Below are 20,075 nucleotides of genomic sequence, written 5' to 3'. Positions count from 1 at the left end.
GAGCCTGTGAAAAGCCTTGTTCCCTCCCTCACCATATTTCAAAAGGACACATCTAGTCAGTTTGAATGGTATCTATATTTATTTATACAAGTGTATGGAGAACTGGCATAAGTTACTCAAGAAGGATGTGCGATACAGTTTATTTCTAATCTGGGTATTCTTGCTGCTGTTTTTTGTTTGTTTTTTTTCCCTCTCAAATCAGGTAAAAGTTTTCTGAGAGTCATCTGAGAAACAACAGAATTGACGTCTTAATCAGTTAATTGAATGTAAATGTGTATGTGTAGGTGTGTATTAAATGCTAAATGCACTACACTTTATTAAAGACATTATATAAATACAGTCCTTCATTTTTTTCCAAAGCATAGCTCAGGCCTTTCTTCTATATTTCCATTCACCACAATAAATATTCCGTAGATTTTTTTTTTTTTTTTTTACATTTTAAGTCAAATTTCCTAAGGTCTGTTATGTGTAATGAAATTAATCCATTTTAACTGAACAATCTGAAGCACACTGGCAAATGAATACACCTGTGTAACCACTACCCCAATCAAGATGTGTGTCAGGCAGAATTCTAAAGAGTCCCTCCACCCCGAGATTCCAGCTCCTGGTTATTCAGCCAAACGCTCGGGAGATACTTCTGTGGCAGGACTTGCTGAGCAGATGTAATTAAGGTTACTAGTCAGCTGAGAGAGATTATGCCAGATTATCAAATAGGCCCAATCACGCCACCCAAGCCCATAAAAGCAGAAGAGGAGGGCAGGAGAGTAACAGACGGGAAGCCCAAGGGAAGGTCGGAGAGACTCAAAATAAGAGGAGGATTCAATTTACCTTTGTTGTTTTGAAGTTGGAGGAGAGGGGCCTTGAGGCAAGGAATGCTTTTAGAACCTGAGAGTGACCTTTGCTGACAGCCAAAGAGGACATGGGACTTCATTCCTACAGGTGCATGGGAGCGAATTTTCCTGTAAGCGAATTCATCCTCAGAGACTCCAAAAAGGAACACGCCACTGCTGAAAACTTGATTTCAACCTTGCAAAACCTGGAATAGAAAACCAGTAAGCCATTTTGTACCTGGACCTAAGACCTGCAACTGTGAGAGTTTAAGTAAGTGTTGCTTTATACTGCTATGTTTGTGGTATGTGATCAGCAGTTGGGACAAAGTAATACAATGTAGAAAGCTGCTCCCTCCTTCTTGCCAGGTGTTAAGGATTACAATTCACCCCTCCCTGAGGCAACCACTGTTTTTGCTTTTAGTCACGTTAAGATAGTTTTCATTTTAATAGAATTTTATATGATGAAGTTAAATAGTAAGCATCCTTCAGTGTTTATCTTCTTTTGCTCAGCATTTAAAAATAATTCATCTGTTTATCACACAACAGTAAACCATTTCTTTCTATTGCTGAGTACTATCTTATGGTATTATCACAATTTGCGAACCTATTGCCTCTACTGATGAATATCTGGGTTGTTTTCAGTTTTTTATTCCTTTGAATTAAGTTATAATGAGCATTCACACGTAGAAGTCTTCCTGTGGACATGGGCTATGTATCTCTTGGGGAAATAACTATGAGTAGAAGTGCTATGTCATATACTTAACTTTTAAGTGCCAAACTGATTTTCACAAGGGTGGTTTCATTTTACACTCCCACCAGAAATGTATTGAGAGTTCCATTTGTTCTATATCCTTGCCAACACCTGGTATATTTGATATTATTTTTAGTTTTAGCTGTCTAGTGGGAATTATAAAAATATAAATATGATTATAATTTGCATTTTCTTGATGATTAGTGATGTTAAGTAGCTCTTTTTTGCACATTAGCCTCTAGTGTATGTTCTTTTACAAAATGTCTTTCAGATTTTTTGCCACTGGGCAATGGTTTGCCTCTCATTATTGAGGTTAGGAGTTCCTGATATATTCAAAACGATCTTTTGCCGGTTATACCTATTGCAAGTATTTTCTTCCAGTCTGTTTTGTTGCTTTATTTTCCATAATGATGTTCTTGATGAACGGATTTCTTAGAAAACAGGGGTGCCATTTATTTTGTTTCTTTCTTAATGTTTTTTGTGTCCTAAGAAATGCCAAAGATTTTCAACTATATTTACTTAGAGAGAGTGGATAGCTTTAGATTGTACATTTAGTTGCCTGATCTATTTCTATATTAAATTTGTGGTTAGGGGGAGATAAATGTCAAGGTTCATTCCCCACCCGTGGGACCACTTGTTCCTTCACCTTTTGTTGAAAAGGCTATCTTTTTCCCATTTAAGTGACGTGACGTGTTTATTAAAAATCGCTATGTAAGTGTGATTATATTTCTGCATTATCTATTTGTTCCATTGATTTACATGTCTAGCCTAATGGTAGTACAACACTGCTTTGATTACTGTACCATTATGTAAATCTTGAAGGTAAGTATTGTAAATCCTACTTTTTTCACCTTTGCAAGATTATTTTGTCTACTTCAGGTCCATTTTTCCATATGCATTTTATAATCCTACTTCCAATTTCTACAAAAAACCTGCTGGGATTTTGATGGGGATAGTGCTGAAGCTATAGATTAACTGGAGAAGATTTAACATTTTTACAATCTTGAAAATAATACACGAATGTGTGTATTTATTTAGAACTTTAATTTTGTTCAGCAATATTTTGAAGGATGTTTTTGTACAGGTATTGCACATATTTTAATTCATCCCTAAAAGTATATTTTGGGACTTCTTAATCTAGTTTTCTTAGTAATCATTTATAGCATATAGAAACTTAATTTCTTTTTGTCTATACTTGCCCTCCATATCCTTTCAATTTATTAAATCTACTTATTATATCTAGAACCTTTTGGAGGTTGCTTAGAATTTCCTATATACATGATCATGTTAACTGCAAATAGGGAACATTTAATTACTTCCATTCAAAAATGATTGTATGGCTGTAGTTTCTTTTGGCACTGACCAGGACATCTGGTAAAATGTTGAATAAAAGTGGTAAAATGGAAATCCTTACATTTTTCCCAATTGTAGAGGAAAGCATTTAAGTTTTGTGCCATTGGCTATGATGGTAGCTATAAATTCTTACAGATAAGCTTTATCAGAGGAATTTCTCCTTTGTTCTCAGATTTCAGAAAGAGTGTGTCAAATGCCTCTCAATCGCATGGGCTTTTTTCTCCTTTGTTGTAGTTTATGGTGAATTGCACTAATGGAATTTCCACATACTAACCAGACTTTGCATCCGTGAGATAAACCCTGGCTTATGATGTATTGTCCTTTCTTAGATATTGCTGGATTTGATTGTTATTAAAGATTTTTGTGTTCCTGTTGAAGAAAATACTGGTTTGCAGTTTTCTTTGTTCTTTATAGTTTTCATTATGCATGTAAGGCTAGCCTCCTAAAATGATTTAGAAAGTATTCTCCTCTATTTCCTTAAAGAACTTGTGTAGGATTGGTAATATTTTATCCTTAACTGTTTAATGGAATTCACCAGTGAAGCTTTCCAAACTTGAAGTATTCTTTGTGGGAAGTGTTTTGTTTACTTAAAAATTCAAGTTCTTTAGGTAATGTAGTAGGGTTCTGACTTTTGTAATTTCTTTTTCTTACAGTAGCTTCAATAACTGGTCTTTTTCAAGAAATCTATCTTTGTTAGCAAAGATAATCTTTGCAAGATTATTTTGTCTACTTCAGGTCCATTTTTCCATATGCATTTTATAATCCTACTTCCAATTTCTACAAAAAACCTGCTGGGATTTTGATGGGGATAGTGCTGAAGCTATAGATTAACTGGAGAAGATTTAACATTTTTACAATCTCTCTCTCATGGATTGTGCTCTATCGGGTTGGACTGAGCACTTTGTTAAGCTTCTTAGGATGAAGTAGTGAGGGAATGCAAGACATGCTCTCAAGAAAAACCCTGGAGCAAATCAATTATTCCTATATTGACTTCTAAGGACCTGGTTATGTACAGTTACATCACTTTTGGTTAAATGGCACATGCAAGTTTGGGGCAAGTGTTTAGTTGCTTGACAAAATGTTATCTGGGTAGAAAGCTATCACCAGAGGTCCTGATTCTTTATTTTCTACCCCAGAGTTCTCAGATTATGCTGAGAATTCAGATTAAACAATATTTAATAAAATTTCTTTCAAAGGCTCAGAAAATCATCTAGTTTAGTAAGTGCTCATGACCCAATGTAGCCAGAATATATAACATGATTTCTAGATTCCTCAACCTCTTAATCTCTTACCTGAAAAAAATCCTCTGTTTAGTTATTTCTCTATTAACAAGCAAGCACCAAAAATAGAATTAAACGGGTATGGTCTTAACAAGCCAAGAATAGAACAAAAATATCTTCCTTATGGCAGCTACTTTATTTCTATAGATTTAGTCATAGATTATTTTAGCTTTTCTCTTGGGGACATCAACAAACAATCCATATTTAGTTTGCTGTGAAATCTATTCTTAAACTCTTAAATATGTATCTTAAATATGTATCTTCATTTTCTCTCAACTTACACCTATGTAGTTAGTTTTGAAGTTCAGGGAGAGTACATTTTAATTAAAAATGTAATATGAGGGTCTATTCAAAATCATACAATGTAGTTAAACTTTATATAGGAGCATACAACCTCTGTGTGCACTGGAGCAACAAGCTCTATGACACTTGACTTAGGTTTCTAAAGTAGTGTGCCTACGTTGTCACAAGTTCTACAGCTGAGGGCCATCATAGAAACAGGTGACACAATGATAGATTATTTTCTTGGCTGTTGTATTTGTTATGCTTTTTATGTAAGTACTGGTCAAACAAATCAATAAGCACAGAATACATTAACTACTCCATAAGGAATATGAATCTTGTAGCTTTATGTGTAAAATCACTCTAGCCTCACCTACGCTTTTCTTTCTCATTTAATCTCACACTTCTCAATCCCATTATATCTAAGACTGTACAGAAGTTTTCACTAAGAAATATACTACAGTTTAAAAAATCTGGGGTTTCAAAAATACTTATTCAAAGTATTGTTCTTCTACGAATAGATGCAAAAATAGTTCTCTCACGAAGTTACTTAAATATTAACATTAAAGCACAAAGGGAAGATGACTTTTGGAAATGAATATTGAAAGTGATCTATAGAAATCTCCATTTCTGGCTGTGGTAGTTACTTGTATAGCACTCGGCCACCTATGGAAAACAAGTATAAAAATGGACAAATAAATGCAGCTATTAGACTACAGACAGCTCAGTATCCTAGTCCTCAAGTAAAGGAGAACAAAACAGATCAGCCCAGTTTTATGCCTGGAGGGATTTCTTCATTTTTTTTTTTTTTAAAGATTTTATTTATTTATTTGTCAGAAAGAGAGAGAGTGAGCACAGGCAGACAGAGTGGTAGAGGGAGAAGCAGGCTCCCTGTGGAGCAAGGAGCCCGATGTAGGACTCGATCCCAGGACGCTGGGATCATGACCTGAGCTGAAGGCAGCCGCTTAACCAACTGAGCCACCCAGGTGTCCCAGGATTTCTTCATTTTTAATACAGGAATGGGTGAGCCAATTAGAGCACAGTGATTTTGCTGAACTTAGGAGAAAAAGATGCACGTTTGGGGAAGCTGAAGCAACTAGTCTTCACAGGGTACAGTATTGAGTAGGACTACATAGATAAAGAACACATTGCATCTGTGTTGAATAATATACCAAAAATTCTGAGAGAATCTGTTACCAGTAATTCTGGACTAAAACAATGCTAAAAATTTTTTCTACCCGATAGAGCACAATCCATGAGAGAGAGTCTGGCAAAGAAGTTTTCCTGGCTCATTGCATAGTCTTTTCAGTGGCTTCTATATATTAGGGCCATGAGTTAGTGCCTAGTATGTTACTCAGTTAAGCATACTCCTTATGGGGAAGAGTTGACAAAAATAGAATAATTTTAAAATAATTTTATATAATATATAATATATTTATATAATATGATATATAATATAAATATATAATATAATATATAATATATAATACATAAATATGTTATATAGTTTATAATATATATTTAATAAAATAATTATATATGATATATAATATATAAATATACATATTTTATATAGTTTAAAAATAATTTTTATCTAATCAGAAAATGCATTATAACTTTCCTCACAGGTAGGCATACCTTGGAGATAGTAGGGCTTCCATTCTAGACCACCATAATAAAGTGACTATTATGATAGTGAGTCAAATGAACTTTTTTGTGTTTCCCAGTGCTTATAAAAGTTATGTTTACATTGTACTTTAGTCTATAAAGTGTGCAGTGTCATTATGTCTAAGAATGTATATACCTTAATTAAAAAATACTTTATTGGTAAAAAAATGTTAACCTTCTGAGCTTTCAACATGTCATGAACACTGATTACCAATCACTGTAATAAATATAACAAAAAAGTTTAAAATATTGAGGGAATTACCAGAATATGACATGTAGATGTGAAGGCTGCAAATGCTTTTGGAAAAATGACACTAATAGACTGAATAGACAAGGGTTACCACAAACCCTCAATTTGTGAGAAAGGCAGTATCTGTCAAGCATAATAAAATGACATATGCCTGTACTTTTAATTACTCTGGGAAGACTTGGAGATAATTTTTACATGTAACTCCATAGTTTGTTTGTTTGTGTTTAAGATTTTATTTATTTGTCAGAGAACACAAACACAGAGAGCAGCAGGCAGAACGGGCAGAATGGGCAGAGCGAGAAGCAGGCTCCCCACTGAGCAAGGAGCCCGATGTGGGACTCGATTCCAGGACCCTGGGATCATGATCTGAGCCGAAGGCAGATGTTTAACCAACTGAGCCACCCAGGTGTCCTGTAACTCCACAGTTTAAGAGTAGGATCAGTATGTAGAAAATTCAAGAGATGAGTGTTGACTTTCCACCAAAGTCCAGTTGTAAAAAGTAAGGTTATAGAGAATCACAGTAAGATCATTCAGAATTTGTCCAAAGTATGGAACTAGCTATCACTCAGATCCATGATACCTCAGAAATCTTGAGTTCCAGTGTCCTATCTATTTTCACAGATAGAGACTGCACATCTCAGTTACCTAACACAATCATAGTTTGTGACTTATGAAAATTCCAAAATAGGTCTTTGTGATTGGCTAGGTATAAGAAGGGAAACAGTACTCTGCTTTATGGATTTATTCAGAGACAAGGGCATCAGTGTTTCCACTTCAAAAGGAGGACACAACTCTTGTGTGGATAGATAGACATCTTTATCATGCCCTATTATCTACACAGTTTCTTATCCTTTCATCTCTTTATTCTGCTTCTCAAAGCCATTCCTTAACATCATAAATCAACCCCATTGCCTATACCTTAATTTACTTGGAACCTCTCTGGACTAAAGAGATTATTAGTCTCCATCTTCCTAATTACTGTACTTGTTGAAGATCACTTAAGCTTCATTTCCATTTCCATCACTGACTTTCCTAAAATGTTATTACTCACTTTAACCACCCATATATCCATGGTTCTCTTCAGCTTAAGAAAATACCTTACCTGAAACTTGATTCAGCAATTGCATCTACCTGTGTTGATACATTTGCACTTGCTAACTTACACATACAATCTCAGAATAACACTTACCTTTCATTTACATTGGAAGTTGGATTGGGGTTCTAGCTATTCCAAGTCAGTATATATTCTGGTGTGCAAAATCCCAAAATCTTACATTTCCTTTAGGATTATTGCACATCCTTTCTTTACCTTAGTTCTAATTCTTGGGCCTCTTACCTACTAACTATAAATTGTATTCAAGTTTTTCCTTCATACAAACCTTCCCATTGACCAATCTTGTGCTCTCCTTCCCCTTTGATTCTGAAGCCTCAGAAAAGTTGTCCATATTTATCTATTTACTCCCCTCATATTCATGGTTCAATCCCCTGTTGCCTAGCTTTCATTTTTACTACTCTAATAGATAATGCTACCTGAGTATTGTTAGTATGGTGAAAAGAATAGAGGTCCAAGAGCCACACATAAGATAATTCCAAGATGGTACAGTCTCTAAAGTGATTACTAGATTTGAAATGCAGGAGATAATTAGTAATTATTTTGTTACATTCTTGTTAACACTAAAAAATAGTATCCTCTTAAAGATGGGAAGAAATCCATCAATTTTGTATGTCACTGAAATAAGCTGTTTTCAAAAACATATTAGGACTTCTGCTTCAGAGAAGATGCGGTAGGTCTATTTTTAGCTCTTCTTTACACTAAGTATAAGTAAAAACCCTGATCATTATATGTAACATTTATAAATATGACTCTAAAAGAGAAGGCAGGCTAAGAACTGGGACCAGAGGAATGAGGACACCAATATTCTGGTTTTCCTTTTGCCTTATATATCCCACATTTGGAGCTGAAGTAGCTGGCAAACCATAAGTGCCAATAAATACAAAACAAACAAAACCTACACAAACTTTATTTCCCCTAACCAAAGGACCAGGAAAGGGCAGCCTAGAAACCAGAAAATCAGTAGATAATTAACACTGTACTTCAGCCAACCACCACAGAAAATATGTTGCAGCCATTGTACATCAACAAAAGTCAAGGAGGATCATAGTATTCTCCCCCCTTGAGAGAGTATAAAAGTATACCCCAACAACAATACTGAAGTGGTAGAAGTATGAGTAGGGAACCAAAAGCTTCATTCACCACAGCTAACTACAATCACCACTTTCCTACCAGAAGTGTCAGTGGAACCATGTGAGAAGCTTGGACTTTCATCTCCACTTGGTAGTAGAGAAGCGTCTCCTCTCCTACCACACAAAAGTGGTATAAGAGGAGGTCTCCTAGAGAGCTAGGACTTTCACCATCACTGAGTGGTAATGAAGCTATCCTCACTATAATACCGCTAGAGACTATTTGCAGAGCCTGAAGTCCCATCCTTCTTAGCATTAATGAGAAGCCCCCTCCTTCAAGGGTCCACAATGGCCAAGTGTGAAACCTAGACTTATATCTACACATGGCCATAACAGGGAATTAACAGGAATCTTATCTTTTTCTGCCAGGGTGATGGTAGAGAAAACTGGCAAAAAAAAGATAGATAGATTGATAGATTTCTAGAGTCCTATACAATACAAAAATGTCCAATATTCAATAAAAAAATTATCTTCCATGCCAGTTACCAGGAAGATTTCAAACTGAAGGGCAAGGAGGGAGGAAGTGACAAATAATAGATGCCAATATCAAAAAGAAAATAGGTCAGAACTATCTGATAACAATTTTAATGTTTCTGTGATAAAAATACTTGAAGGAGTAATTACAAGTTGGCTTAATAAAAGGGAAAGTAGAAAGTCTGAGAAAATAGGACCTAAAAGACCAAATTGAAATTTTAGAGCTAAAAATTATATCGAAATTAAAACCTTAGCAAACATATACCGACATAAACTGTATTTTAAGTAGTAAAGTAAATTACAACAAGTATAAAGTTTAAAGCATGCAGTCTGTTCTCTAACCACAGTGGAAGCAAACTAGAAATAATAAAAAGAAAAATCTCCACAGATACTTCAAAACTAAACAACATGCTAAATCCATAGATCAAAAAAAGCTCTAAAGGGAAATAAAAAAAAATTATGAAATGAATTAAAATGAAGATAGATCATAACAGAATATGTATAGCAAAACTAAAGGCCGCATCAAGAGGGAGATTTACAGCACTAAATGCACATATTAGAAAAGTGTAAACCAGTAATATAAACCAGTAATATAGGACTCTGCCTCAAAAAGCTAGACAAAACCAAAACAACTCCAAAGCAAGCAAAAGGAACAAATAATAAAGATAAGAGCAGAAATTAATGAAGTTTAAAAGAGAATCGGCTCTCGCCCTCTGCAAATCACTGTGGAGCCTGAACCTTGAATGGATTATTTTAGACGTGATGAGTGGGTGGGATTATATAAAGCTTTGAGCCCTCTGTACCCTGCAGAAGTTCAGGCTAGACAAATCTACATTTGATAAGGAAACTTAGGGGCTACTGATTGTGGTGGAAGAAAAAATTTCTCACCTGATCATTGCACATTAACCTTGGGTTGACAGGAAGTACAAGAGCAAAGGTGTGCTCATCTGATAGGGATCACCCTAAAGTAATCTTCTCACAAAGGCTTTTCCTTGATCCTGACAGGAATTTCTCCTCCTGGCACACTCTGTCTTGTAAATTGTACATCGTGGCAACGGGGTCTGTGGTTTTAGAGCTACTTCTTCACGGTGTTTTAGCAGTATGATTGTGGTATGGGTTTGGTATGTTTGTGCTTATTCATGCCTCAGGCCTCTATCCCCATCTTTAAAATTTTCATCCTGTCTTGAGATATTTAGGAGAACAAATACATTAAATGGATAAACTCTTGGCAAAAAAAGGGAAGCTGGGTAGAAAAAGTCAATGACGCCAAAAAGCTAGTCCATCAGTTACTTGAAATTACCATCAATAATTTCAAAATCCTCTAGGATGACTGATAAAAAAGGAGAAAATATAAAAACTACCAATATTAATAAAATGAGATGTTACCATAGACCCTGCAGACATCAAGTGAATGATAAGGAAATACATCAGAAAATTCTTTACAGATATATTTAACAACTTAAGACAACTAACTAGAAAACCAAAAAATACTGCAGGTCACTCAGTGTGCAGTAAATAATTTGCATAATTATATAACTATGTAGGAAATCAAATAAATAATTTAGAAACTTTCAAAAAAGAAATTTCAGGCCCAGTTAGAATCACTGGAGAAAACTACTAAATATTTAAAGCTGCACTAATACCAATTTTAGCACTTTTCAGAAAATAGGAATAGTGCTTCCCAATTCATTTTTTTAATCTGAGGTGGCCTTGATACCAAAACAGAAAAGACAGTACAAAAACAAAACATCCCCCTCACACAAAACCAAGGAACAATATTACTCACAAATGAGACAAAAATTCTTAAAAATATATTAGCAAATAGAATCCAGCAATATATAAAAAATACTTTAAACTATGATCAAGTTGTGTTTGTTGCAGGGTGCAAGGCTGGTAAGTGTTCAAAAATCAATCTGTACAAACCACTATATGAATAAGTTAAAGAATGAGTATCACATTTTCATATCAATTACTGCAAAGCAAGAATTTAACAGAAATCACTACCCATTTGTTAGACTAACTTGACAGAGATAGAGGAAAATTCAACTTGATAGAAGTCGTCTACAAACTACCTACGGCTAATGTTATACTTATTTCTGAGTGATTAAATGCTTTCCCCTAAGATAGTGAACGAGATGAAGAGTTTTGCTCTCACCACTCTTATTTAATATGCTGCTAAGTGTTTTAATACAGTAAGTAAGGAAAGGAATAAAAGATACCCAGGTCAGAAAGCAGGAAATAAACCTATCCTCATATGCAGTTGGCATACTGGTCATAGAAAATTTCAAGTGATCTATAAAACTATTTTTGGAGCTTATTATTAAGTTAGTTTAGCAGGGTTATAGGATAAGGAATAAAAAGGAAAGATAAAAGGAACAGATCAAATAAATCGTATTTCTACATACTAGCAAAAAAACATGAACAATAAAATTCAAAATATAATACCATTTAAACTAGCTCCCCAAATGAAATTCTTTGGTATAAATCTAAAAGCAAAACAAAAACACTTGTAAAGGATCTGAATGCTGAAAATTATGTAAGGCTGATGGAAAAAAAATAAAAATCAAAGAAGGTGTAAATAAATGGAGAGACATGCCATGTTCATGGACTGAGAAGAATCCACATAGTAAATATGTGAATTCTCCCCCAGTACTGATTTGACATAATTTCTACCAAAATTCCAGAAATGTTCCTCTTTTTTTCTTTCCTTCCTTCCTTTCCTTCCTTTTTTCTTTCCTTCTCTTTTCCTTTCCTTTCCCCTTTCCTTTCCCCTTCCCCTTCCTTTTCTTTCCTACTTTCCTTCCTTCTTTGTTTTGAGAGAATAGATTATCTTAAAATTTATATGGAAAGGCCACAAAACTTCCAGCTAAAATAATTTTGAAAAACAAAGTCTACCCAGTTTCAAAACTTGCTTTACAGCTATTATGATCAAGAATACACGGAACTGGCAGACAGATGGATCAATAGCAAAGAATAGAGAACTCAGAAATACACCCATACAAATATGTCCAACTGACATTTGACAAAAGTGCAAAAACTAGAAAGAGCAAAAACTAGTGATAGTCTTTTCACAAATGGTACTGGAGCAAGTGGACATTGATAGGCCAAACAAATAATAAAATATGACCCAAATCTATAAAATTTTATTAAAAATATATTATAGACTTAAATATAAAAGTTAAAGCTTTAAAACTTTTAGAGGGAAAAACAGGAGACAATCTTTGAGGTATTGGTATAGAGTTTATAGACGTGGCACCATATAAGCATGGTCTATAAAAGGAAAAAATTATAAATTGGACTTCATTAAAATTAAAAATCTTTTATATGAAAGATTCTATGAAAAGATTAAAAAGACAACTACTCAGGCACCCGGCTAGCTCAGTCAGTAGAGCATGAGACTCTTAAAAAGACAACTACTAGAGTGGGAAAAAAATGTTTGAAAACCCATAGCGAGCAAAGAAGGAATATCAAGAATATAGAACTCAGATCTCATCAGTAAAAAAAAAAAAAAAAAAAAAAAAAAAATGGGATTATAAAATTGGGCAAAAGATAGGAAGATAAATTCTATCCACAGGATTTACAGATGGCACCTAAGCACATGAAAATTTACTCAACATCATTAGGCACAAGGGAAACACAAATGAAAACCTCAAGGAGGTGTCACATCTGTCTGCCAGAATGGCTAAAATAAAAAGTGGTGATGACACCAAATGCCAGCAAGGAGTCACAGAAACTGGAGCATATACTGCATTGCTGAGGGGAATGTAGAATTGTATACTCATTCTCAAACAAAAACCACTGTGACAGTCAAAAAAACTAAACATTTAACTACCGCAGGCATCCTCAATTGCACTCCTGATCACTTATCCCTCGAAATTAAGACCTATGTTCACACAAAAAGCTGTATACATATATTTATAGGAGCTTTATTTCTACTAGTGAGTGGGGAAATAAAGCCCCTCAAAAGGTGGCTGGTTAAACCAACCGCATTACATCCACACCATGGAGTACTGCTCCGTGGTAAAAAGAAGTGATGGTACTCGTAACGATCTGGATGAATCTCCAGAAAATCTCGTTGTGTGAAATAAGCCAATCCAAAGGTTATGTATTGTGTGATTCTAGTCCCATAACATTCTTGAAATGATAAAATCCTAAGGAGAACCTGTTGGTACTTGCCAGTGGTTAAGGAGGGGTTGAAGGCTGAGGGATAAATGCAAAAGGACATGAGAAATCCAAAGACAATGTTCTGTATCTTGACTGTATCCATGCCAGGATCCTTTCTGTCATAGTTTGCAAGATTTTCCCAATAAGGTTAAGTTGGTAAAGAGCATATGGGGTTTTTGTATTTCATCCACCTGCAAGTGAATCTATAATTATCTCTAAGTGAAAATTCTAATTAAAAAACAAAAACAAAAACAAAAAAGGGTATTGAGAGGCAGAGGCCAGTTTTCAGTGGGTTATAGAGTTAAGAGGTGGTAAGAATTTGATGGGACGCCTGGGTGACTCAGTTGGTTAGGCGACTGCCTTCGGCTCGGGTCATGATCCCAGGGTCCTGGGATCGAGTCCCACATCGGGCTCCTTGCTCAGCAGGGAACCTGCTTCTCCCTCTGCCTCTGCCTGCCTCTCTGTCTGCCTGTGCTCACTCTCTCTGACGAATAAATAGATAAAATCTTAAAAAAAAAAAAAAAAAGGTGGTAAGAATTTGAATATGGGGAAATATTACGTTGCCACCTAAGACCGGTCTGATATTGATTGCTTAAATTGATAGGCTTTTCTTTCTCTTCCATTGCTTAAATATAGTTATTTGTCCTGATTCTGGGCTCAGTTCTGTGTTCTCCAGACATTCTCCCTGAGCAAGCTCATATTCCTCATGTCTTTAACACTTATATGCTAATGATTTCCAAATTGATATTGTCAGCTGTTTCTTCTCAAATTTCAAATGCATGCAGTCCATTACCTAGTGCACAGATTCATGTGGATGTTCTGCAGACACCTTCCTCAGAGCAGAATTCCTCCCTTTCCCTCTCTTGCAGGCTCTTTTTCAATTACTGTCACCACCATCCAACTATTCAGCCTAATTAGTAACCTGGGAATTATTCCTGACTCAAGTATAACTTTCAGACCCTTTGCCATTCAAGCACCAAGTTTAGACATTTCATTTTCACATCTATTTTTGCCTTGTTCAGGTTTTCCAATCTCCCTCCTGTAGGTACTGCTTTGTCTTTCTAACTGGTTTTCCTGCCTTGGGAGTTGCTCATCTCAACTATTCATTTGCACATCTTCCAAGTTTTCTAAATTGCTGATTACCTGTGTCCTTCCTCACTGCCCGTAGCACAACATTTAGGATCCTTATCAGAGTGGAAAGCCCTCTGTGATCTGGTCCTTTCCACCTCTCCAGTCCCATTCAGGTCTTTCTCTGCCTGAAACTTTATGCTCCAGTAACACTTAAATTGCAAGTAATTGTCCTCTATCATACTTCTTGACTTTTATTGTAATAATCCTCTGTTAGAAAGGCTCTATATCTTTCCATGCCCACTTCTCCCATGGAAACCAATCCCCATTCCTCTTCATTTACTTACTGCTCAATATTTAAAGATCACATTAAATTTCCTTTCCTTTTCTTCACCCTAACAGATTGTACAGTTGTTCCCCCATCTTCCTTCAGTATCTGTATAAATCTTCACCAGCCTTCACAGATACCACGTCTGTATCTGTTTTCCCCACTAGACTGGGAGATATTGAAGGGCAAGAAACATATCCACAACTCCAGGATAATGATGCAAAGTTGATGTAGAGATTTGAAAAGCTTTTCCAGCTTTCGTTTTATAAAGACAGCTTCTCATAAACTCTTGTTTAAAATAAGGCAGATGTGATCTTGTCATTCATTCATTCAACCAATATCTACTAACTACTAAATCACTGTGTCAAGAACTGGGAATAAAATGATGAGAAATCATGCTTTATAGCTAAGTGTAACATTGCTCTGCAAGAGGTGGTGCAATGGAAAAGATAATTCTAGAATAAGTTTTACATGATCACTACAATGATTGAGGAAGAAGATACTGATGATACTACAGAAAGCCAAAGACTCAAAAATCATAGTTTGGCCAAGAGTCATATCCGCCAAGAGAATGATCCTGTTGCAGATACAGTAACTAAGTTTAGAAATAAGTATCTGGGACCAGGGTGATGGTATGAATTGAAAAAGTTGGAAGGAAACAGGGTGAATAGCTAAAAAATAAGTTCAACATATATGGCTTGATTTTATGAATGGACCAAAATGTGGGACATAGGTGGTGCTAATTCCAAGGAACCAGAAAAGGACTTGCCACTGTGTCCTTAGACAATCTTACCTACACCCAACATCATTAGACTTTGTGCCACTGAGTAGAGGAGAGTGTGGTCCAAATTGTTTTAAGTATTTTTTCTTCTGGGTTGTAGCTTTCCTCCAAATACCAGATGACTCTCTACATTGTTAAAAAATTAAAATCTTTGGTCAGTTTATTCCAGTACTGAGCCACCATCAGGTTATATAGTTTTTTCTATAGAATTTCAGGCATCTCCTCTTTCCTAGGCTGAGTTACTGTCGAGCCCCTTTGTTAGGAGCGGGATTGGTTGCACCAAGAGGTTGGAGTGGAGGAATCAGGTTCAAGGTACCTGTGTCTCCTAGAGAAAGACACACTCTCTCAGTTCCTTTTCTGTTTCAGTGTAGTTAGGAATCTCACAGTGACTCCTGTCTCACCCGAGTCCCAGAGTAAACTCTAATCCTCTTTACAAGACTTTTTACATTCTGTTCTTTTATTGTCTTTGGAGAAGCTATTCTTTCCCAGAATTTGTAATGTTTCCCCCCTTCTGTTGGAGCTGGAAAATTTGAACCTCATGAGGTATGCATTTACTATAACACAATAAAGCAGTAAGAAAAAGAATCAGGAAATAATAAAGAACTAGCCAATAAATCATAAACCGTGACCCCACTCCTATGTTTAGAGAGCCTGGGAATTCTATAGTTGACAGGATTCACTAGTAGTCATTTTAATAATTAATCCATTCATTTTTATTCAACAAATATGCATTAAACCTTTACTACGTGGCAGACTATGATAGATACTTGGCCTGCCTTTGTAGACCTTTTAATCTAAAGGTTTGTAACTGTCTGGCTACAAACTGCCTCTTATTCCCAAGTCATTCATGCTGGCAAGGGTTCACAAAGAGGGCCACCATTATCTAAGGGATAATGGTATTATTTAAGTGTACTTCTGAGTTTGCTGCTGTTGACTCTTGCCTTGATGCCCCAAGTTTATGCTTTTCCTATTAAGACCCTCAACACCTACCTCAATCCAAATTTCCTAACCTCTGCATTCAGTATATAAGATAATTCAAATTGAGACAAACCATGGAGCAGTAGCATTACCTACCAAGATGCTAAGTAGGGTTGATCACTGCCCACTGTGATCCCAGTATCTGTTATGTTTCAGGATGAAATAGAACACCAAGATATCCAAAAGTCTTAACTCTTCCCTAACACCTACCTATATTGAGCTAGCACATTTCCTCTTGGTTTTCTGCCTTATACTTCAGTTCATCCTTAAAGCGGGAGAGCTTTCTTGAATTCTAGCCCATTTGCTTGGGGCCCTAATACTCTTTCAAGCTCTTGTCAACTTCACCCCAAGAGAGCTATTGACCTTTTCTCATTTCTCTCACTCACTTCCTAGAGCTCTCTTTTCAATAGAGCAATCCCCTGAAACACCACTATTCTGTTCACCACCTGCTTTCACCCACTTGATTTCAGGTACTCCCACCATCTGTAGCCCTGCTGTTATGCCCAGCCATGAGCTCTGCATTTTGCCAAGCCCCGGCATACCTCCAATAACAATTATGATGCACAGATGGTTCAAGGGTGGGTTGAGACTGCCATTTTGTTTGTGATATTTCTTTCCATAGGACAGCAGAAAAATGCACAATTAAGCAGTGGTACAATGAATTGAAATAATTTACAGATATTTTTAATGCTGGAGAAAAAAATGATCCGATTAAATCTTCCCCTAAGAAATCATTATTCTATTGAGTTCATCCAAATAGCAGGGTGTGATTTTAATTATTATAATGGAACATAATTGTCACTAAACCGAGGAGTTAATTATTCTGAAAATAATTGTGCCATTCTTCTACAAATAAAATGATACAAAAAATGTATTTTGTGGCTCTGAGTGTTGAATAATACCAACACAGCCAATATATTTACTCATGTGAAACTTAAGCAATACTCACTTGTGATTCACCCAATTTTCTCCCAAGAGTTGGATTTGCAATTTTAAACTTCCAAATTAGATAGAGGCTGAATTATTTCTCTAATGGGAAACACAAAATCCTTACAGAAGGGCCTCAGCATTGGCATTTGCCATCTTTCTTAAATGCCACCATCCGGTTGGAGCATTGTTACGGGTCTCATTGAAGCTGTCTAGTTGTTTGTCTTTTCTATTTCATAACTCTTGATCCATGGGATGGTTTTGAGACAATTCAGTAGAGACCTAAAGATGTGAAATTATTAGATAATCAATTACCCTCGAAACGAAGGCCAAATAAATATCTCTGGAGAAAAAAAATGATGAATATTTTGTAGGGTTAAGATTGAATTAATGGATCTCAAAATAATCTAAGAGTCTAGGAAAAAATAATGGAGTAGAAAAATTTGGTAGCTTAACTCTACCTTTCTCTCTGGGACTTATTTCAATCTAGGCATCATTTCCTATGTTATTTCTGGGTTTCTTTGCATTGTTGTTATTTTGTCTGCCCCAACTACCACCACAAAACCACCCCTCCCACAGCCCACATTCTGAGGCCTTGGACCCCTTTGCCTCCAATATGAATAACTTAATAAGAGTCCTATTCTCTCATTGGACCTTTTCTCCGAACACTTGAAGCCATTGGCATGACTTGATCTTGAAAGACTTTAACTTAAAATTATTCTTCAGTTGTCAGTTAAGTGTCGTAAAGTCATGATAAGGAGAAGGGAGCTGTATAATGTGGAACTAGTCCCAATAAATGTGTCAGAAATCAGAGGGACAGATGAACAGAGTGAGATTTAAGCTTAGGCGAGGGAAGAGTCAGGTAAATATTAAGTGAATGTAAAGTTCCCATTGGGCTCTACTGATACCAGTATTTGCTATTATTGAAAAAAAGACTTGATTTTAAAACAAGATGCTACTTTTTAAAAAAAATATTTATTTATTTTAGAGACAGAGGTAGACAGAAAGAGAGAATGAGAGCATGGCAGGGAAGGGGAGAGAGAGAGAGAGAATCCAAAGCAGACTCCGCACTGAGCATGGAGGTTGACCTAGGGCTTGATGTTATGACCCCGAGATCAGGACCTGAGCTGAAACCACGAATCAGATGTTTAACCAGCTCTGCTGCTCAGACCCCCCAGTGCTGTTGTTATTAAGAACTGCAGTAGAGGAAGGAACAAGGGGCTTAGGACTCTTAAATACAACTTCTTTAACATATAACAATTAGACTTTTCATTTATACCTGATGATATTCTAAGATTTGCTTGGTGGTTATCATGAAGTAGGAACCTCATGACACTGAGGTGGTAAAGATGAGAAAATACAGCACTCAACAGGGCAGTGCAAGTGGCCAGAGAGAAGAGGAAATTCAGGAAGAGGTTTGTCATGGAAACCTAGAAAGTAGTGTATTTTAATGAAGAGGGAGGGGTCAACTTCATCAATTGTTCAGAATCAAGGAAACTGAGGAGAGAAAACTGCTCATTGAGTTCAACAATCATTAAGTTGGTGAGTTCTTTAACAAGACCTGATTTAATAGAAAGATGAGGCTAGAAACCAGATTAGAAGGGCTGCGGGGAAAGTGGTATGAAATGGAAGACAACTGATACAGATATTTCAGAAGGGAAAAAGCTATGGAAAAAAAGATGAAAAGTTTGCTTGTTTTGGTTTTTGTATTACTTGGGAGAAATTTAAATGTGTTTAAAAATAAGAATTCATCTGAGAGAAAGTGGTTGGATATATGAGAGAGAAGCAGGATTAAGCTATAGGGCATGGTCTCTGAACAGGTTAATAGTCATGGTACCAAAGCAGAGATATAAGGATTGGCCATGGTTAGAGGAGGGGCACTTCCTGGCTCTGTTATTAACTTTTAAGAAAAGCCCCAGAGGTCAGTAATTCTCTCAGTTAAGACCTGCTTCTTTTTTCCTGAAATATCAGCAGCATATTCAAGGTTTATTCCTGGGAGCCTTTTTCCAATTTGCAATGGGGATTACATTATTTTTATGGTGATGAGAAACCTGAGACTCCACCTGCTGCCAGACTGAAAGGCAAACTTGAGACAACCCTGCAAGTATTCCGCACACTCCCTGTGGGGTGTCCCTAACCACCAGTGACAGCTTGTGGTTATGTTGCTTACATATCCTTATCCTGGGAGCAGGAGCCAGACTTACTAATGAAGAATGGATAAAAACAAGGTAGAGATACATTTTAAGTGTTGCTTTTGAGATTCATAGCCAAAAAAGAGAAAAGGTAGAAATGAATTTTTTCTTTCTGACTTACGGTCCATGCCATACCTTTGGCAAAATTATTGGCTCTGGGTGGGTTACCCTTGAGATTGTTGGAGTCCCACAAAATTAAGCTAAAAGAAGAATTGCGAGGGGCATAGAGCAGAGGTTCAGATTAAAATTAAGAACATAAGCAAATCCTACACGCACTTTTTTTTTTTTTTGTAAATCAAATTTTATTGGAATATAACCAAGGCCATACATTCATGTATTCTTCATGACTGCATTTGCAATACAGTAGCAGAGTTGAGCAGTTACAATAGAGATCTTAGGACTCTCCTAAATTAGAATAGTTATCCATCCTTTCAAGAAAAGAATGGGAGACCCTGGCCTTGAGGGAGGGCGAAACTATGCAACACCCAAGGCTATTGACAGAGAAGTA

The 20,075-nt window shown here is 36.1% G+C and overlaps 1 long non-coding RNA gene across 1 annotated transcript in view; it reads left to right on the top strand.

Moving 5' to 3' along the window:
- Positions 1-628: 628 nt before the first annotated feature.
- The window catches only part of LOC308348524, a 172,209-nt gene continuing 152,762 nt past the window's right edge, over positions 629-20,075 (top strand). The window contains exon 1 of the long non-coding RNA XR_013967343.1: positions 629-1,101. This is a non-coding gene — a long non-coding RNA (uncharacterized lncRNA). The remainder of the gene's footprint in view (positions 1,102-20,075) is intronic.

Source organism: Martes martes (genome assembly GCF_963455335.1).
Source record: "Martes martes genome assembly, chromosome: 9".
NCBI lineage: Eukaryota > Metazoa > Chordata > Mammalia > Carnivora > Mustelidae > Martes > Martes martes.
This window is presented reverse-complemented; position numbering and strand designations above follow the sequence as displayed.